This window comes from Chelonoidis abingdonii, chromosome 3, assembly GCF_003597395.2.
Source record: "Chelonoidis abingdonii isolate Lonesome George chromosome 3, CheloAbing_2.0, whole genome shotgun sequence".
Classification (NCBI taxonomy): Eukaryota; Metazoa; Chordata; order Testudines; family Testudinidae; genus Chelonoidis; species Chelonoidis abingdonii.
In genome coordinates this window covers 60,186,043-60,201,970 of record NC_133771.1, presented here as the reverse complement: position 1 = coordinate 60,201,970, position 15,928 = coordinate 60,186,043, and the positions used below count along the sequence as shown (strand labels likewise).

General features: G+C 41.8%; 1 protein-coding gene across 1 annotated transcript in view; it reads right to left on the bottom strand.

Moving 5' to 3' along the window:
* Nucleotides 1-15,928, bottom strand: part of KCNQ5 (potassium voltage-gated channel subfamily Q member 5) — a 539,982-nt gene that overhangs the window by 161,115 nt on the left and 362,939 nt on the right. The gene's annotated exons all lie outside the window — the stretch shown is intronic.

The following is a 15,928-nucleotide window of genomic DNA, read 5'->3' as shown; positions in this document are numbered from 1 at the left end:
GACAAATCAATTACTCAAGATGCAAGGAAGATGTAATGATCATATGTAGTTAAGGAAATTCTTGCATATTCCAGGTGTTTTCCTTAAAACATACGGTACATGAAAGGATCCGCATTGGCCCGAGGGGCCTGTGCCAGGAATGATGAAGTTTATTCTCTGTGATCCTTACTTTGCTACTAAGAGTGCTAATTAGGCTGGTATATTTTGTTATGCGAACACCTGTTCTCGAAGGGCTTGTTTACATGGTGCAGCAGTGTGCTCTATAGGGATGTGATTTCTAAAGTGCACTAATGTGCTCTGCACTAATTGGTCCACGTTAAGCCTGCTGGAGCACACTAAAAGTTCTCTAAAGCACTTTATCATAGTGCTGTTTGAAACAGTGCTTGAAGCACACCAATCAATGCACAACATGTTAGTGCACTTTAGGAATCACACTCCTGTGCAGCTCACTACCCAATCACATAGACAAGCCCTAAAATATGGACCAAGACAACAGCTTACTTCGTACAACCATAAACTGGCTACAGCCATAGTTTAAAAAGACAGCCATTTGGGCATTACACCTACTAGTGCTTGTACTGCTTTGCTAAGTGATCATCCTCAATACTATTGATATCCCCCTCTTCGGTGAACATTTGTCAATTATACTGCACTACAGCACTCTGAAAAAGGACCCTGCATAGAGATGCAGGGTTACTTTGCTGACTCATCCTGCTGTTAGGTACTTTAATCCTGCATGAAAATATAGTGCAATTAATACTGAGTTATACAGGCAGGAAGATTCCGTCAGTTCCCCCAGGGCATGAGGGGGCTTAAAGCCTCTCTCAGGGGCAGAGAGAAACAGGGCCTGAGACAGGATGTTCTACTGGGAAAATGAGTGAACAACCAATCTTAGCGGATGGTTACATATATATATTTATTGTTGTTTGAGTTACAGATAAAACCAAACCCAAGGAAGAAAGTACATCTTTGTTTGGACTCTAGACAGTATAGGCAGAGGTATGCAACTTTTCTGGCCTACACAAGCTGTACTGGCATTCTAAAGTAATAGAAATGAAGGATATAAACAATAACGCCAAAAGATGCATCTTTTCACACTGAAAATCATTTTTAATTAACCACTTCACTGTTCTTCTGTTACATTGTGTCCTGTGTTTACTGATATTAAGAAAACCTGGTGTGCAAGCATGATGCACGCTGGAATTTTTTTCATATTTGTTCATTGAAACACCTTTTTATAGCATTTAATACACTCACTGAAAACAAATTTCACTCTGAAGATCAATTCCAAGAGGAATCTGCACATAAACTGTTTTCCGAAGTATGCAAAAAGCAAATATTTGAGATGCAATAGAATTTTATTAGACATGCAGAAAGGCAAAATAGCCCATTTCACACACCCAGCCAGCAGGCAGTTTTCCAGCAACCACACAACCTCTCCAAACCAATAACAGATATATATTTCAAACTACAGAGAGTGACATTCAAGAGGCAAAAATCCAGCACTTGCCCTTCTTGCTGTCTTTATTTAGGTAAATCTCCCACTGATATCAATGGAAGTTTTGCCTGAGTAAGGACTTCAAATGTGAACCCACTGTAATTACATCCCACAGCTGACAAGACTATTCTCCAAGCTGCAGAAGCATTGACTCTCTTTGCTAATAGCTCTCTTTGCTAATGTCTACACTTAAGAGCTGCAGCGGCTTCTCCTGTCATAGGTACCTCCCCAAGAGGCAGTAGCTATGGTGACAAGAGAAGTCCTCCCATCGACAGAGCGTGATCTACACTAGGAGTTAGTTAGGTCAGTACAACTGTGTCAACTCAGGAGAATGGATTTTCTACAACCCTGAGGGATATAGTAATATAAGTTGCTTAGACACGGCTAAGACATGTCAGGGAAGGCAAATAAAAGGGACTGAGGACTTACGGTAACAGGATGTGATCTCCATCTGTGGGCTCCAAGAGGGAGTTTGGGTGTGGGAGGGGGCTCAGGGCTTGGGCAGGGGCTTGAGGTGCAGGAGAGGGCTCAAGGTGGACGCTTATTTCAGGCTGCTCCCAGAAGCGGCCAGTATGTCCGGCTCCTAGGAGGAGGCGTGGCCAGGTGTCTCTGTGCGCTGCCTGCGTCCACAGGCACTGCCCTCGGAGCTCCCATTGGATGCAGTTCCTGGCCAATGGGAGCTGCGGAGCCAGCACTCAGGGTGGGGGCAGCACATGGAGCCCTAGTAGCCCCTGCGCCTAGGAACCAGACATGCTGGCTGTTTCCGTGAGCTGTGTGGAGCCAGGGCAGGCAGGGAGCCTGCTTTAGCCCCACTGCGCCACAGACTGGACTTTTAACGGCCTGCACAGCAGCGCTGACTGGTTCCCTTTTTGACCAGGCGATCCGGTCAAAAACTGGACACCTGGCAACCCAATCTTTACTACTGACTCATCTGTGCACTGCTCTATCTATGTGGCTGACTTGCTACCAGGCTAATGTCCCTACATTCTCTGTGCCACTGATGCCCCCTCAATAAACAGTCCCTCCAGGGAACCTGGGTCCTCTGACTCCAGTTCCACTGACCGTGATACATTACCTAGGTGAAACTTAAAGAGAAAGTCTGATGAAGTCTTTGCAGTCTTCCCAACAACAGGAAATGGCAAAAGAGTCACTTTAAAGCCAGGTAAGATAGAAGTATTCAGAACACACTGCAATAATCAGAATCTATAAGAACTTGTTTTCATTTACTGTGCATTGACATATCCCATTTTTACATTGATGGATGAAGTATAGAATAATGGATCTGCATGAGGACTTGCACAATCATCTTGTACAGCTTATATGATGAAAAAGGAACCTTCAAATGCCAGTATTTGAATTGTGTTCTGTAATACACGGAGCTGGAATAGTGAGGTTATGCTAGAGAATGCTATTGCAGGTACAGGACAGACAGACCAAAATGCACGATAATTATATTAAGCCTCTAGTAGTTCAATCTGGACCACATATTGATTCAAGCTGAAGGAAACAGATGGTCTAGTCTCTCATGCATTTACTTTAAGACAGTCAAACATATGCCTTAGGCAGCAAGTTACCGTGAAATTATTTAGCCACAGTTATAGTGTTGTATTTTATCAAAAGCAGCAACTTCCATTTTGTTTCAGCAGAATAAGTTTTGATGTAGACCCCTTCATTTTATTTCCTTTCTTCTGAAAGTACATACTAAATGGAAAAAGGGGCAACTTATGAAACATCATAGAATCTCAAACGTGTTCATATTTGTTCAAGCGATCTCTCAAACTTTTTGCGTTGGCTAATTAGGAACCAGTAATTCTGCATTTATGTAATTTTCAATAGAGCTTTCTATTTTATCTTGACATTTTATTAGTGGTTTGTAAATCCAACCATGCTCAACTTAAAAATATGTTTTAACATTAGCCAGGTAACATCACCATATCAATGAAATAGGTACTCAGTGTAGACACTTAAAAGCTAATTTGCTACATAATTTAGTACTAACATTAAAATAATCAGAAAATAAAACATCTGTAAACAGCTTTATTACCTCTTTTTTGGAATAATAAAAATATATCTGTTAAAAAGACATAATTAGATCACCAAAGTTATGTTCAATTATTATTCAGGGTTTAATATAAACCCTATAAAAGTGAGGATACTCAGAATTATGGTTGTAACTATCTTTAAATTACTCTATTTTCCTAGGTGGTGCCACATATTGTATGTGGTATTCAAGATGAACAAAAGTTTGAAAACTCCAGCAATTCTTAGCTATAACAAAGCGTTAAATTCTGGTCTCAGTTACACTGGTATAAATTCAGAGCTAATTCCACTGTTCAGAGAATGCACAAAAGTAACTTCGAGCAGAGTTTGAACCAGTGGATTGAAGAATGGAGTTCTGGCCCTAACTCTGAATTCCTTTCTTTGAGGGTTTAAATGAGACCTTAAATTATCACGTGTAAAAAAAAAAAAGATAGATAGATTCCCTCTATCCTTGTAATATGTATTCAGTACCCAACAAGCCAGGAATCTATTAATTATTAGATCAATTCTGTATATGATCCAGATTTTTAAATGTGAATACCCTAGGACCTGATCCTGCAAAGTGCTGAGTTGAGGGCCTCCAATATCTGCTTCTACAAAAGTCAACAAAGCGTGCTGAGTGCTTCCAAGGAGGGGCTCAGTATCTTCCAAGATTTGACTGCCAAATGGCACTTTTAGAATATGGTTTGGTATTTGTTGGATGCACAAAACCCACACTTTCTGGCATCTGATGAATAACTGCACGTATCTGTACCTCCTTAGTTACACAATAACTAATTTAATGCACACAAATGTTACACATATTTGTTACACATGCAAATGGTATAATAGCAGATCAGACAATGTTTGAATATATGGCCCTATATGTTTGCCACATCCAACCCAGCTCCAATTATCACCTCGTACACAGCGGTAACGTGACGTACAGAGGCATAAGCAAGACAACAGTAAGGCCTGGTCCACACTACGCCGTTAAATCGATTTTAACAGCGTTAAATCGATTTAATGCTGTACCCGTCCACACTACAGTGCTCTTTAAATTGATTTAAAGGGCTCTTTAAATCGATTTCTGTACTCCTACAAAACGAGAGGAGTAACGCTAAAATCGATAGTATTACTTCGGAATACTGTTAGTGTGGATGGAAATCGACATTATTGGCCTCCGGGAGGTATCCCACAGTGCACCACTGACCGCTCTGGACAGCAATCTGAACTCGGATGCACTTGCAGGTAAAACAGGACAGCCTGCAACTTTGTGGTGATATATTTCGCTGTTGCAGCATGGAGCTTATCGATGCGGTGCCGATGCGAGTCCCAAATCTAAAGAACTCCAGACTGACCGTACGGGAGATACTGATTTGATCACTGTAGTGGGGAGACAAATTGTTCTATCAGAGCTCGTATGAAACGACATGCCCATGCGTTTGAAAAAAATCTCCAGCTACATAGTACTGCATGACAAGCATAAGGCAGCCAGAGCTCAAAATGGACGCAATGAGGGACGGTACTGGACTCCAGCATCCACAGCACAGCATTTCTCCGAAACTATTCTTTTCTTGGCTGGCTCCATGCCTGTAGTGTCACACATTGTCCGGCGTGGTAGGGAATAGCCCTCGTTTACTCCCCGCCATACGTGAAAGAAAAAGGGAAAGAATCATTCTGCATTCTTTCAATGGTACCCTATGTCTATGAATGCTGCTGGTTAGACGCTATGCTGCAGCAGTGAAGGCTAGTGATTCGCTCCTCTCCCTCTCGGTGGCAGACGTATGCAGTAGACTGGTAACGTCCTTATGAACAGAGCGCATGCTGTATGTCAATAGCCTAACATGTCTGTCTGCTATCCGAGGCCCGGTTCGTTATAGTATGGGGGGTGTTTGATGGGAGCGGTGTTTTTGGTGAAACTATATGTTTCTCGTCACTCCGCGATACGTATTGGCGCGTTAACGTCTTGCCGTGGCTTGTATGGATTATGAGTGATCTGTTACTACGAATTGATCGTGTGTCTGTTGGTGATTCTTGCCCCTGCTGAGGTTTAGGTTTCCGCCTTAATATTGGACGAGGAGGATTCGTCCTCAATATCGCAGTACATTTTAGAGAAGCTGTGTGGTTGATCGCCTTCTGGGGCAGTGACTCGTTGTCGTAGCGCGATGGTTTTCTCTCGATTGAGATCATCTCTTAAGCCATGCGCGTGTCCCTTTGTATGTGTTGGTGTGGTAGGAGAGGATTACTGATGAGGCCTGTCTCTGTGGTGAGGCTGCGACTGCTGTGAGATCTCCATTAATTATTTTGATCCTACTTGGTATTGTTTATGATTCATTGTCTAGGACTCTGGGCTCCTCTCCCCTACATCCTGCCGCCTTAGTTATGTTCTTTCCTCTTGGGCTTTATTGCATGATACCGGTTTGTTTAGGCTGCTGTACCCCTATCTATGTTATAGTTGTCTTACAAAAATGCGTCTGGATTGTCTTTATTACTGCGATAGACACAGAAATAGTCATGACAAGTCTGCCACGGAGTACGCCTTGAAAGGTATGTGATGAGTGAGAGAGTGACAGCCTAACGTGGTTGGTGTGCAGGTGTGCACGCCTGGAATACTGACACGGAGCAGCTGTTGCTTTATACGACTGGTCTTCAGTACGACTGCCCTTGTATTCAGGTCTAGGTACTGACTTCTATTTAGAAATCCATAAAGGAGGGATTGATCGGGAGTCGATTCCAGTGTTGTTGCTTTTGGCCGGCCGTCGGGATCTCAGCAAGGGCATTCTGCTGATAGCAGTTTTAGACGACAATTAGGGGAGGATAACGTCATCTCGAATATGCAGATGTTATCGCGCAGTAGACGGGGTACGAATTACGACTGCAGGTATGAGGCATCTCTGCCTGATTCATGCAAAAGTCAAGTTATGTTAATATGACTTGCGTGGTGGTAGCGCTGGGAGTATCGCCTCTGTCCGCTTGTGCGGTGCGCTCAGACGGAGGTTTATGGTGACTTGTTAAAAGGTTAATTAAGGGTGCTGAAGACGGGCTCCGATGGTGTGCCGCTGCTTATCAGGCGTCCTTGCTCCAGGGTCATCGCGGGAAGAAGGGCTGTGAAGAGGATTGTCTGCTGTTCGATGTTTTTCGCTGATTGAAGAGCATGCAGCTGATGTACCATTACCTCAACCACCTGCTACAATTGATTACCAGTGAATTCCAAGGGCAGGGGAGATCTTGCCGAGGGGAACATTATGGATAGCTATAATAGCTACCCAATTGCAACGCATCCTCAGAAATCGACACTCTAGCATACAAACAAAAAAACATGGGACGCACAGCACTGAATTACTGTGCCTAGTGTGGCCGCGTGAAATGAATTTATAATATCTGTTTTATAAAACCGGTTTAATGTAATTCGGAATTATCCTGTAGTGTAGTCGTAGCCTAAGAGAAGATAAAAGTTGCACAGTTACTTAGCGAGGGGTCTGCTGAATGATGCACTCAGGAGTGTGTACTCCTCATTCTTAAAGCAAAGGTGATACAATCAATCACAATGGAATTCATGAAGCCCTAAATCTCTCTCTCCTGTTGTACACAACCAGCCATTCATTCTCCATATGCAATAGTTGAGCAAATAACCACATACAAAGCACCATATCCTCGCTGCACACTACAATGAAAAGAATATCCTTGAAAGTTAATTTATTAAAGCTCCATCTGGACTAGATGAAAAAGAAGTAAGCAGAGAAAACAAACTAATTTGCAGACTCTGACGTGTCATGGACTAGAACAATATACTCTTTCTAAAAAACTCATGAAAAGAAGCTTAATAAGTGATCACCGTATCAATAGCTTGAAAAAAGTGAGGATCTTGGAAACCAGCAGATGAAAGAAAATCAGATTTAAATCACACTAAACATATAGGATGATTTCCCTCTACATTGAATGAGCATATCAGGATCCCTTTCACACAGCTAATAAAAACACTGGAAGGAAGGAAGTCATTAATACATTTTTTTTGTTTTTTTCCTTTGACCATTGGGTTTGGGACTGATGCCCACAGAAAAGTGGGAGGGCAATTTTAGTTTATGGCTTTAGTATATTGTGAAGCTGAGAATAAGACAGAAGAACATTTTCAGGGCTAGAGCAGCAGATCATTTGTCAGAACAAATATCCCAGAGAACATGCCAGGTGAAGAGTAAGAGATGGACAGAAATGCAAACAGGACAGTGTGGAAGACATGGCTAAAATACAAATAGTTGACCTCTAGTCTGATAAGCAATACTAGCCAGTATCAGCAGAAAGTTCAATAGCTTTAACTTTTATATGATTTAAAGAAGTTACTTTTCATAAGGAATTCCATTTCATTTCTGGCCTGAAATTTCTCATTTTATATAGTCACAGGAGCGTGCACGCAAACACAGATGCAAGCATTCACCCCCTCACACACACATCATTAAACTCCCCAACTGGGTTGTGTATAGGAAAAAAAATGCTCTCAGGCTGGAAGCCAAATTAGATCCTGGAGCAAATGTACACAGTCAACGTAGGGATGAGGGGAGAATCTTAACAGTACCAGTGAGTCCCACTGCACTTTCTAATATCACTGACTAGTAAATTTTCTGAGGTCAGTTGAAAGAATGTCTCTAATAATAATGATATGGAATAACAAACTCCAGGGTATTCAGAAAAAATTGAAAGTGAAAATATCAACTAGTACAGCCCTGGGAAGGGGCAGATATTTACCCAGGTCCTACGGTATCTCCCTTAAAAAGTAATCTTTACAATGTTTCTTTAAAACAGATAATGCAACTGCTGACACGGTGGAAAATACTACAGTTTAACAGTTTTGATAATGCAAGCCATGTGGATTAAATTTTCCATCATTTATAGTTTCAATGTGACTTGTTTATGCAAGAAAATGAGATATGACAAAAGGTTATGACAATTTGTTAAAGTTGTTTGACTAGAGTTGTGTAGAGCATAAGCGCTCTCCCATAGAAAAAGTCTCATAAATTTATCCTGTAAACTTTCATTTAAAATGACTTGCTCTTTAACCTTTGCTATGACTATAAGGACCTGATTCTGCATACCCTCTCTGTATGAGCGTGTGCATGGAAGGTCTATAGAATGGGGCTCTTAACTCTTAAAACATGAAAATACATATACTAGGGCACTTTAAATGGTTTTTGTGTGTGATGAAAAAAATAAAATTGTGACCAAATCGTATTTTAGAAGCTTGGTTTTCTGGTTGATTAATTGTAAACATTTGTAGAAACACAGAACTTTTGAGAATATTAAACTTATGACAAAAAATAAGGTTTTGCTGCCGATTGAACTCATCAACATAAACTGATTTGAAAAGTTGTTTTTGTTTTTGTTAGGCTCTGACATACAGTTTAATCCAGACAATATTTCCTTGTTAATTTATATATTGTGTATTCACTCCTGTAAACATTAGAACAGAACAGAACAACAATTCACATGATATGAAAGGGTTTAAATTAGCATTGACACAAATGTTTGTAGACCTAAATCGATCTTCTTTGTTATATTTTTAGTGAGAAAATGAACAGTCAGTGTCTGCCAACTGACTGTGTTCCAGGATTAGCTTATTGTATTTGGCCTACAGAGGTAAAGCAGTCAAGTGGCTAAAGCAGCAGAGCCCTTGAGACACCAAGTAAAATGTTTGTGTTATTGGCAGCAGATTTCATGATCTGGTTCACCACAGAGAGAAAATAAAGCACCACGATAAATTTCTCCAGGGAACAGTAAGCACAAACACTATTCTCTGTCAAACATGTACAATAGCTAAAAGAAACCCCTTTGGAATTAGCCTTTAATGGCATCTGTTGCATATATCCAAGTGTTAACAAAACAATGAGATAGCGTTTAAAGATATCTTTGGATTGAGTAAAATGATTTCATTTGAAACTGTTGTTTACAATCATTAGGATGCACTTGTTTGGAAGCATGTGTTTTTCCTCCAGACTGTAGGTGCTTTCAAAAAGCCTAGTAAGAATAGGAATGTTATAATTTTTACATACTAGAATCAATGTCCATTTTCATTAAGAGCCAGGTTTGATAGAACTCCATGTAACTTTGCACCCACTGCCTTCTAAAATCTATGGAAGCTGCCAGACGTTTTATTTTACCAGACCCAAAGAGAGGTGAATATGCAGGCCAACGTTTTCAAATGGGAGTTCCTAAAGTTAGGTACCAAAATCTATATTTAGCGTTGGCCTTCAAGGTGACCGGTGGGAGCTCAGTTCAAAAGGAAACCTCTATTCTATCTTTAAGGCCACGTAAGTGACAAAATATGGATTTAGGTCCCTAATTTTAGCTATCCATCTTTGGAAATGCTGGCCTCAGTTCATTTACTAAAATGATTAGATGCCTTTGGGTATGGCTGAACCACTTCTCTGCCTAGACAGCTAGCTCACTTTTAAAGTCCACAGGGATTTTTTCTTGTCTGGTGCTGCACCACTGCACCTTTTACCCCAGCCTCTCAGTGAGTAATTTTAATAGCCCTCATTGAGACAGATTTTGTAGAATGATTTTTCAATTTTCAGCTAACTCTACTAATGTTGTCCCTCAGCCTAGTGCAAGGACAAACAGATTAAAAATGTGTACATTTTTTACTAGTTCATTCCACTTGTTTTGGTATACTGCAAATTTCATGAATACATAAGAAGTAGATGGTCAGCTAAATTCACTTCTAGCTCACAATGTCACACTTTACAATGATAGTTAGATAGATATCAGTAACAAGCAACTGCACACCACACCATAGTAACTCCAGCTCAGGAACCAATCCATGCAACAAACCTCGATGCCAACTCTGCCCACATATCTACACAGCGACACCATCACAGACCTAACCAGATCAGCCACACCATCACTGGTTCATTCACCTGCACGTCCACCATATAATATACGCCATCATATGCCAGCATGCCCCTCTGCTATGTACATCGGCCAAACTGGACCGTCTCTACGGAAAAGGATAAATGGACACAAATCAGATATTGGGAATGGCAACATACAAAACCTGTAGGAGAGCACTTCAGCCTCCCTAGCCACATTTAGCAGACCTTAAGTGGCCATCCTGCAGCAAAAAAACTTCAGGACCAGACTTCAAAGAGAACTGCTGAGCTTCAGTTCATCTGCAAATTTGACACCATCAGCTCAGGATTGAACAAAGACTGTGAATGGCTTGCCAACTACAGAACCAGTTTCTCCTCTCTTGGTTTTCACTCCTCAACTGCTAGAACAGGGCCTCATCCTCCCTGATTGAACTAACCTCGTTATCTCTAGCTTGCTTGCTAGCATATATATACCTGCCCCTGGAAACTTCCACTACATGCATCTGATGAAGTGTGTATTCAGCCACGAAAGCTCATGCTCTAAAACATCTGTTAGTCAATAAGGTGCCACAGGATCCTCTGCTGCTTTTACACTTTACAATGTAATATGGAAGTATGACCATGGTCACTGATGTTCTGGGGTGCTTTTCAAACTAGTGAGGGGTTGCATCACCGCCTGCTCTGTAACCCTGGGTGTCTCACAATGCTTTGCTGTTGTAGATCCCAACCTGGGCGGCTCCCAATCAGCCCTCCAGCATGCAGGTCACACTTTGAATGTCTGTGTGCTAGACAGCCCTGGTTAAGCAGCTCTGAACCCCGCAGCCACTCTACAGCCCCACTCTGGCTTCCAGCTCTGGCTTCCCTCCACCAGGAGCCGTTTCCACTCCAGCCTCCACAGCTCTGGATCTCTCACCATTGCCACTGTCTCTGCTGGATCGTCTGAGGAACCATCTGCTTGGTCTCCTGTATGAGCCCCGTAGGAGAAAGAGGGACCCCTTCTAGCCCCTAGGTTTGGAGTAGGTGCCTCATGGCATATGTGGACAACATGGCCACTAGCTCAAATTGCTTATGATCAGCTGCTGACAGACTATACTGCGCTCCCAGCTCTTCTAACTGCTGCTTCATGAGCTCAGCATCTGCTTCTTTGTTCCTCCTGCCTTTTCTGCTTCTTACTCATTTGTACACTTTCATTTCTTCCATTTCCCTTTCCCAAAATAAACAAACAGAAAATCATCAAACTGTGACCTTTCTTTGATGGTTCTCAGCCTTTGTACTTGGGAATCACTTAAAACTATTTCATCAGTGCTTAAAGGGTAAACTGCTATTAAAATAGCAAACTGTGTATAAATCCTGCATAACTACACCACAGTCATGTTCTGGTCAGTTCGGGGTGCAATCCAGCCCTGCGAGGGGCTGTACTTGCCCTCTAACCTTGGGAGCCTCACAATGCTTTGCTGCTGTAGCTCCCACCCTGGTTCACACACACGTAAGAGCTAGGAATACATGTTGGAATTATAACTAAATACCTGTCACATACATAAATCATGCAAGAATATTAATGATCAGTGTGGTGTCATTTTTCAAAGGTGTATTTTGTACAAAGATTATTACAGTAGTGTGTAGGGTGCATAGTGTCACAGTAACTATCATTGACAATTGTAAGCTTAAGGAGAAGAAACAAGAAGGGACTGAGGAATAATCACACTCACATTGATAATACATTATATTCATCAGAAGTGACACAGGATTCTCTTCTCGGTAATTACAGGTCAAATCCTGACTCCAGCGAAGTTATTGGGAGTTTTGCCACTGACTTCATGGGGGCCAGGATTTCACCCTCTGTCTCTATTACCTGCGTCCCATGATCTGCCAAGCTGAGGTACTGAGACAGTGGTAGCTGTGCTGAATCAGAAAAGATGTTGACCTAGATGAGACTTTTGGAGTGACTCCCACTCAGCATGAATGGACCCTGGAGGACCCTGGGTAGGCCGTGGAGGACTGTGACATGTGGCTACTCAGTAGGAGACACAGATACATCTGTTCCTGGTGTGTGAGATGTTTGATGCCCTGAGTTGGTGATTCAGGTGGCCAGAATGCTCATGGCTGTAGATGGAGTCAAAGCAGACACTTCTATTGCAACACTGCCAGTATTTGGCTTCTCCGATTGACGTACTACTAGCCCTAGGATTAAGGACCCCTTTTTCCTCCACTGTCTATAGGGATGCAGCAGATTCTCTGTACCAGCTAAGGAGGGGTCAGAGTTCTTTATCACACACAAACCCAGGTTTGAAGCACTACCAAGCTAGGAAGTTTCAAGCCTGAGCTGAAATGGTGCAACAAAACCCTGTCGAAACTAGTACATTTCAATTTTGTTTTTAACTTAATTTAACTTAAGACAAGGAAGCCAATCGTATTGAAAACTGATTTTAAAAACCTAGTTCCTAGAGAAAACCTCATATGCTGAGTTTCTGCTTGGGGCAAAACACAACTACTCTTGTGCTTTCTCCCCTACTGCTCCACATACTTAGGAGAAAAGCTACCTCATCATCCTCCTTCAAATCCCTCCATAAATCTCTCCTCTGCCATGATGCCTACAAAAAAATTGACATCAGCCTCTCAGTATTGACCAATACTGTCTCATCGTTCCTTGTACTCCCTCACCTATATCTCCCTGTCATCTCTTGTCTTATACTTAGATTGTAAGCTCTGTGGGGTAGGGACCACTTTTTGTTCTGTTGTTCTGCATTTGCCTAGCAGAACTGGGTCCTGGTCCATTGCTAGGGCTTCTAGGAGTTACAATAATTAATAATAATTAAGTATCAGAGGGGTAGCCATGCTAGTCTGGATCTGTAAAAGCAGCAAAGAACCCTGTGGCACCTTATAGACTAACAGACGTTTTGGAGAATGAGCTTTCGTGGGCGAATACCCACTTCGTCGGGTGCAAGTAGTAATTAGGACAGCATAAGATTCAGTAGAAAATACAGCCTAGTACAGGGATTCCACTTCATTTGTTTTAGCTGAACAGTGTAACTTTAGTAATATATCAGAATACCGAGTAACAGACTTAACTAAAGATTTTAGGACTTGTAACTAGAGTGTAACTGGTTTTAAATTGTGTATTGTACATCACTTTGCTATATCCTGGTAAATTATTGCTGTAGCAGTGGTGGTATAAAATTGATACAATGATCACATTTAAAGTAACAAACACTAGTTAATCTGTTGTTTTACACTGCAGTTTTACCAGGAAAGGTACAATCCACCGTCTTTTGGAGTATATTAAAATACAGAATACTTTTTTTTTAAAACACTCTGCTCTGGAGAATGAGGATACAGGTGAAATTTTGGCCTGAAGAAGACAATGTACATTGATTAATTATTTTAAAAATGTAAAGACAATAGTGTTTTTTAAAAGGCCAATACACTTTAGAGCCCCACCATTCCCCTTGGCGGCAGCAGCAATCTAGGTGGCCACAAAGTTCAAGGATTCAAACTGGCCAGAATAAAGACATAGTCTTTACTGAAAGATAAATGGTTACTGAAAATTTCTCTATTGTATCAGGAGGCCCGTCTTCTTTCTCTAGCTTTGTTTTTCTTATTTTAACAAATAGTCAAGTTCCAATCCTTGCTGCAAAAATACTACTGAATACAAAAGAAGTTTGGCCTGTGTTGGGAATATTGAATTTGCCCATTAATGTTGCCTGGGCAAGGAAACTCTTGTTGTTAATTTACATGAGTTCTCCACTCCTCCTCTTATAACAAAAATGGATATAAATGGAATATAGAATAATTTTCCAATATACCAAATTATTAGTATTAAAAATCCAAAGTCACACAGTCACTCAAGGTGTTTGGTTATATTCTACAGCAGTAGTCTTGTCTTTTAGGAATCTAAATTGATTTTCTGCTGACTGAAACGTGTAACCCCACCTACTGATGTTATGCAGTGGCACTCACTGAAGCAGCTGTTATGGCAGAAGCATTTCAGACAGCAGAAGGAAACAGCTGCATCAAGTGCAATAGCATTAGTAGACTGTGTTCTCTGAATGGGTATGTATCTACGGGGAAAATTTACACCAGCTGAGGATTTGCCCCTACCTATATAGGCCTTGATTCAGCAGAACACATAAGCATGGGCTTAAAGTTAGGTACATGCTTAAGTACTCTGCTGTATGGGGGCTTTATAACATACTCAGTCATGTCCTTTCTGTTGACAGTGTCATTAAGATATCTTTATTTTTTTAAACATACTAAGTGATAATGGAAATGTGCTCAACACATAGTATAGTGGGTCCTTGCCTGGCTGGCTGGCAGAAAAGGCATTGTTGCCCCTTTAAGGTATCCCTGTGCAACTGGTAGCAGAGGGGGAAGGAGGAGGAAGATTTACCTGGATGAAGAGGGTAGGAGCAGGAAGCGGCTGGAACAGGTCAGGGGAGAAGGGCACTGCCCATCCTGTTGACCAGAAGAGTTGGAGGGAATTTATACCAGGTGCAACCCCCGAGACGCCCTCTTTTATCTGGATGGGCTGGCAGCACCCACCCACCCAATCTGAAAAAGAATTGGATATCCTTATGACCTGCTATGGGCATTATACTAGTTGTCTTCTGTCCCCTTGGGGTCTGCGAAGGAATTTTTCCCTCACTGTCTGGTTGCTCGAGGTTGGATGGGTTTCAGACCCAGTGGAATATGGCAGGGGGTTAGGTTCTACCTCATAACTTAGTATGTAAAACTCATGGCAGATTTCCAGAGCAGGTACTCGTCTGGAAGGGATACAGTTATCAGATAAATGGATTGGAAAAGGATTTAAAGGAATGTATTCCATAAAGAAGCTGAGAAGGGGGTGTCAGGGCTCCTATGTCTGGTACAGTGGGGAGCTGATCTCCTTCCTTTTATTGCCTTCTTAGCCCTCATACTAGGAGAGAGTGTTGGGTGCCCAGCAACAGCTTGGCAGGTTGAGTATTAGGTAGAAATGATGACTGCACTCTAAAAGGTAAAGATAGGCAATCATAGCTATATTAAGTGAATAAAGTTATGGTGTAATTTAAACCACATCCCTGTCTTTCTTCCAGTGTAGCAGGACACTTCCTATTTTGTTACTGCTCCAGGTAGCACCCACAAGAGTGTAACCTGTATGGGCTTTTCATAAAACATTACTTTCTTTACCCTTTATGTTCATTAGCCAATTGTCATTGTTCATTCAGGAACAAACTTCACCTTCAGCCTCATTCTCCAGAGAAGAGAGTTAGAAAAAGACTATTCCATATTTCAATACATTGTAATGTGTTCCTATTTCCCAGGGTCTTGGGAAGCGAGCTAATGTTTGTTGGAATTGTGCTGTAGGTCAAGTTTTTTTGTGGGGGGAGGCTGTTGGTGTTAGCTACTATTTTCAGACAGGGCCGCCCAGAGGATTCAGGGGGCCTGGGGCAAAGCAGTTTCGGGGGCCCCTTCCATAAAAAAAGTTGCAATACTATAGGAGGCCCCTGTGGGGCCTGGGGCAAATTGCCCCACTTGCCCCCCCTCTCGGCGGCTCTGCCACTTAGACCTGATT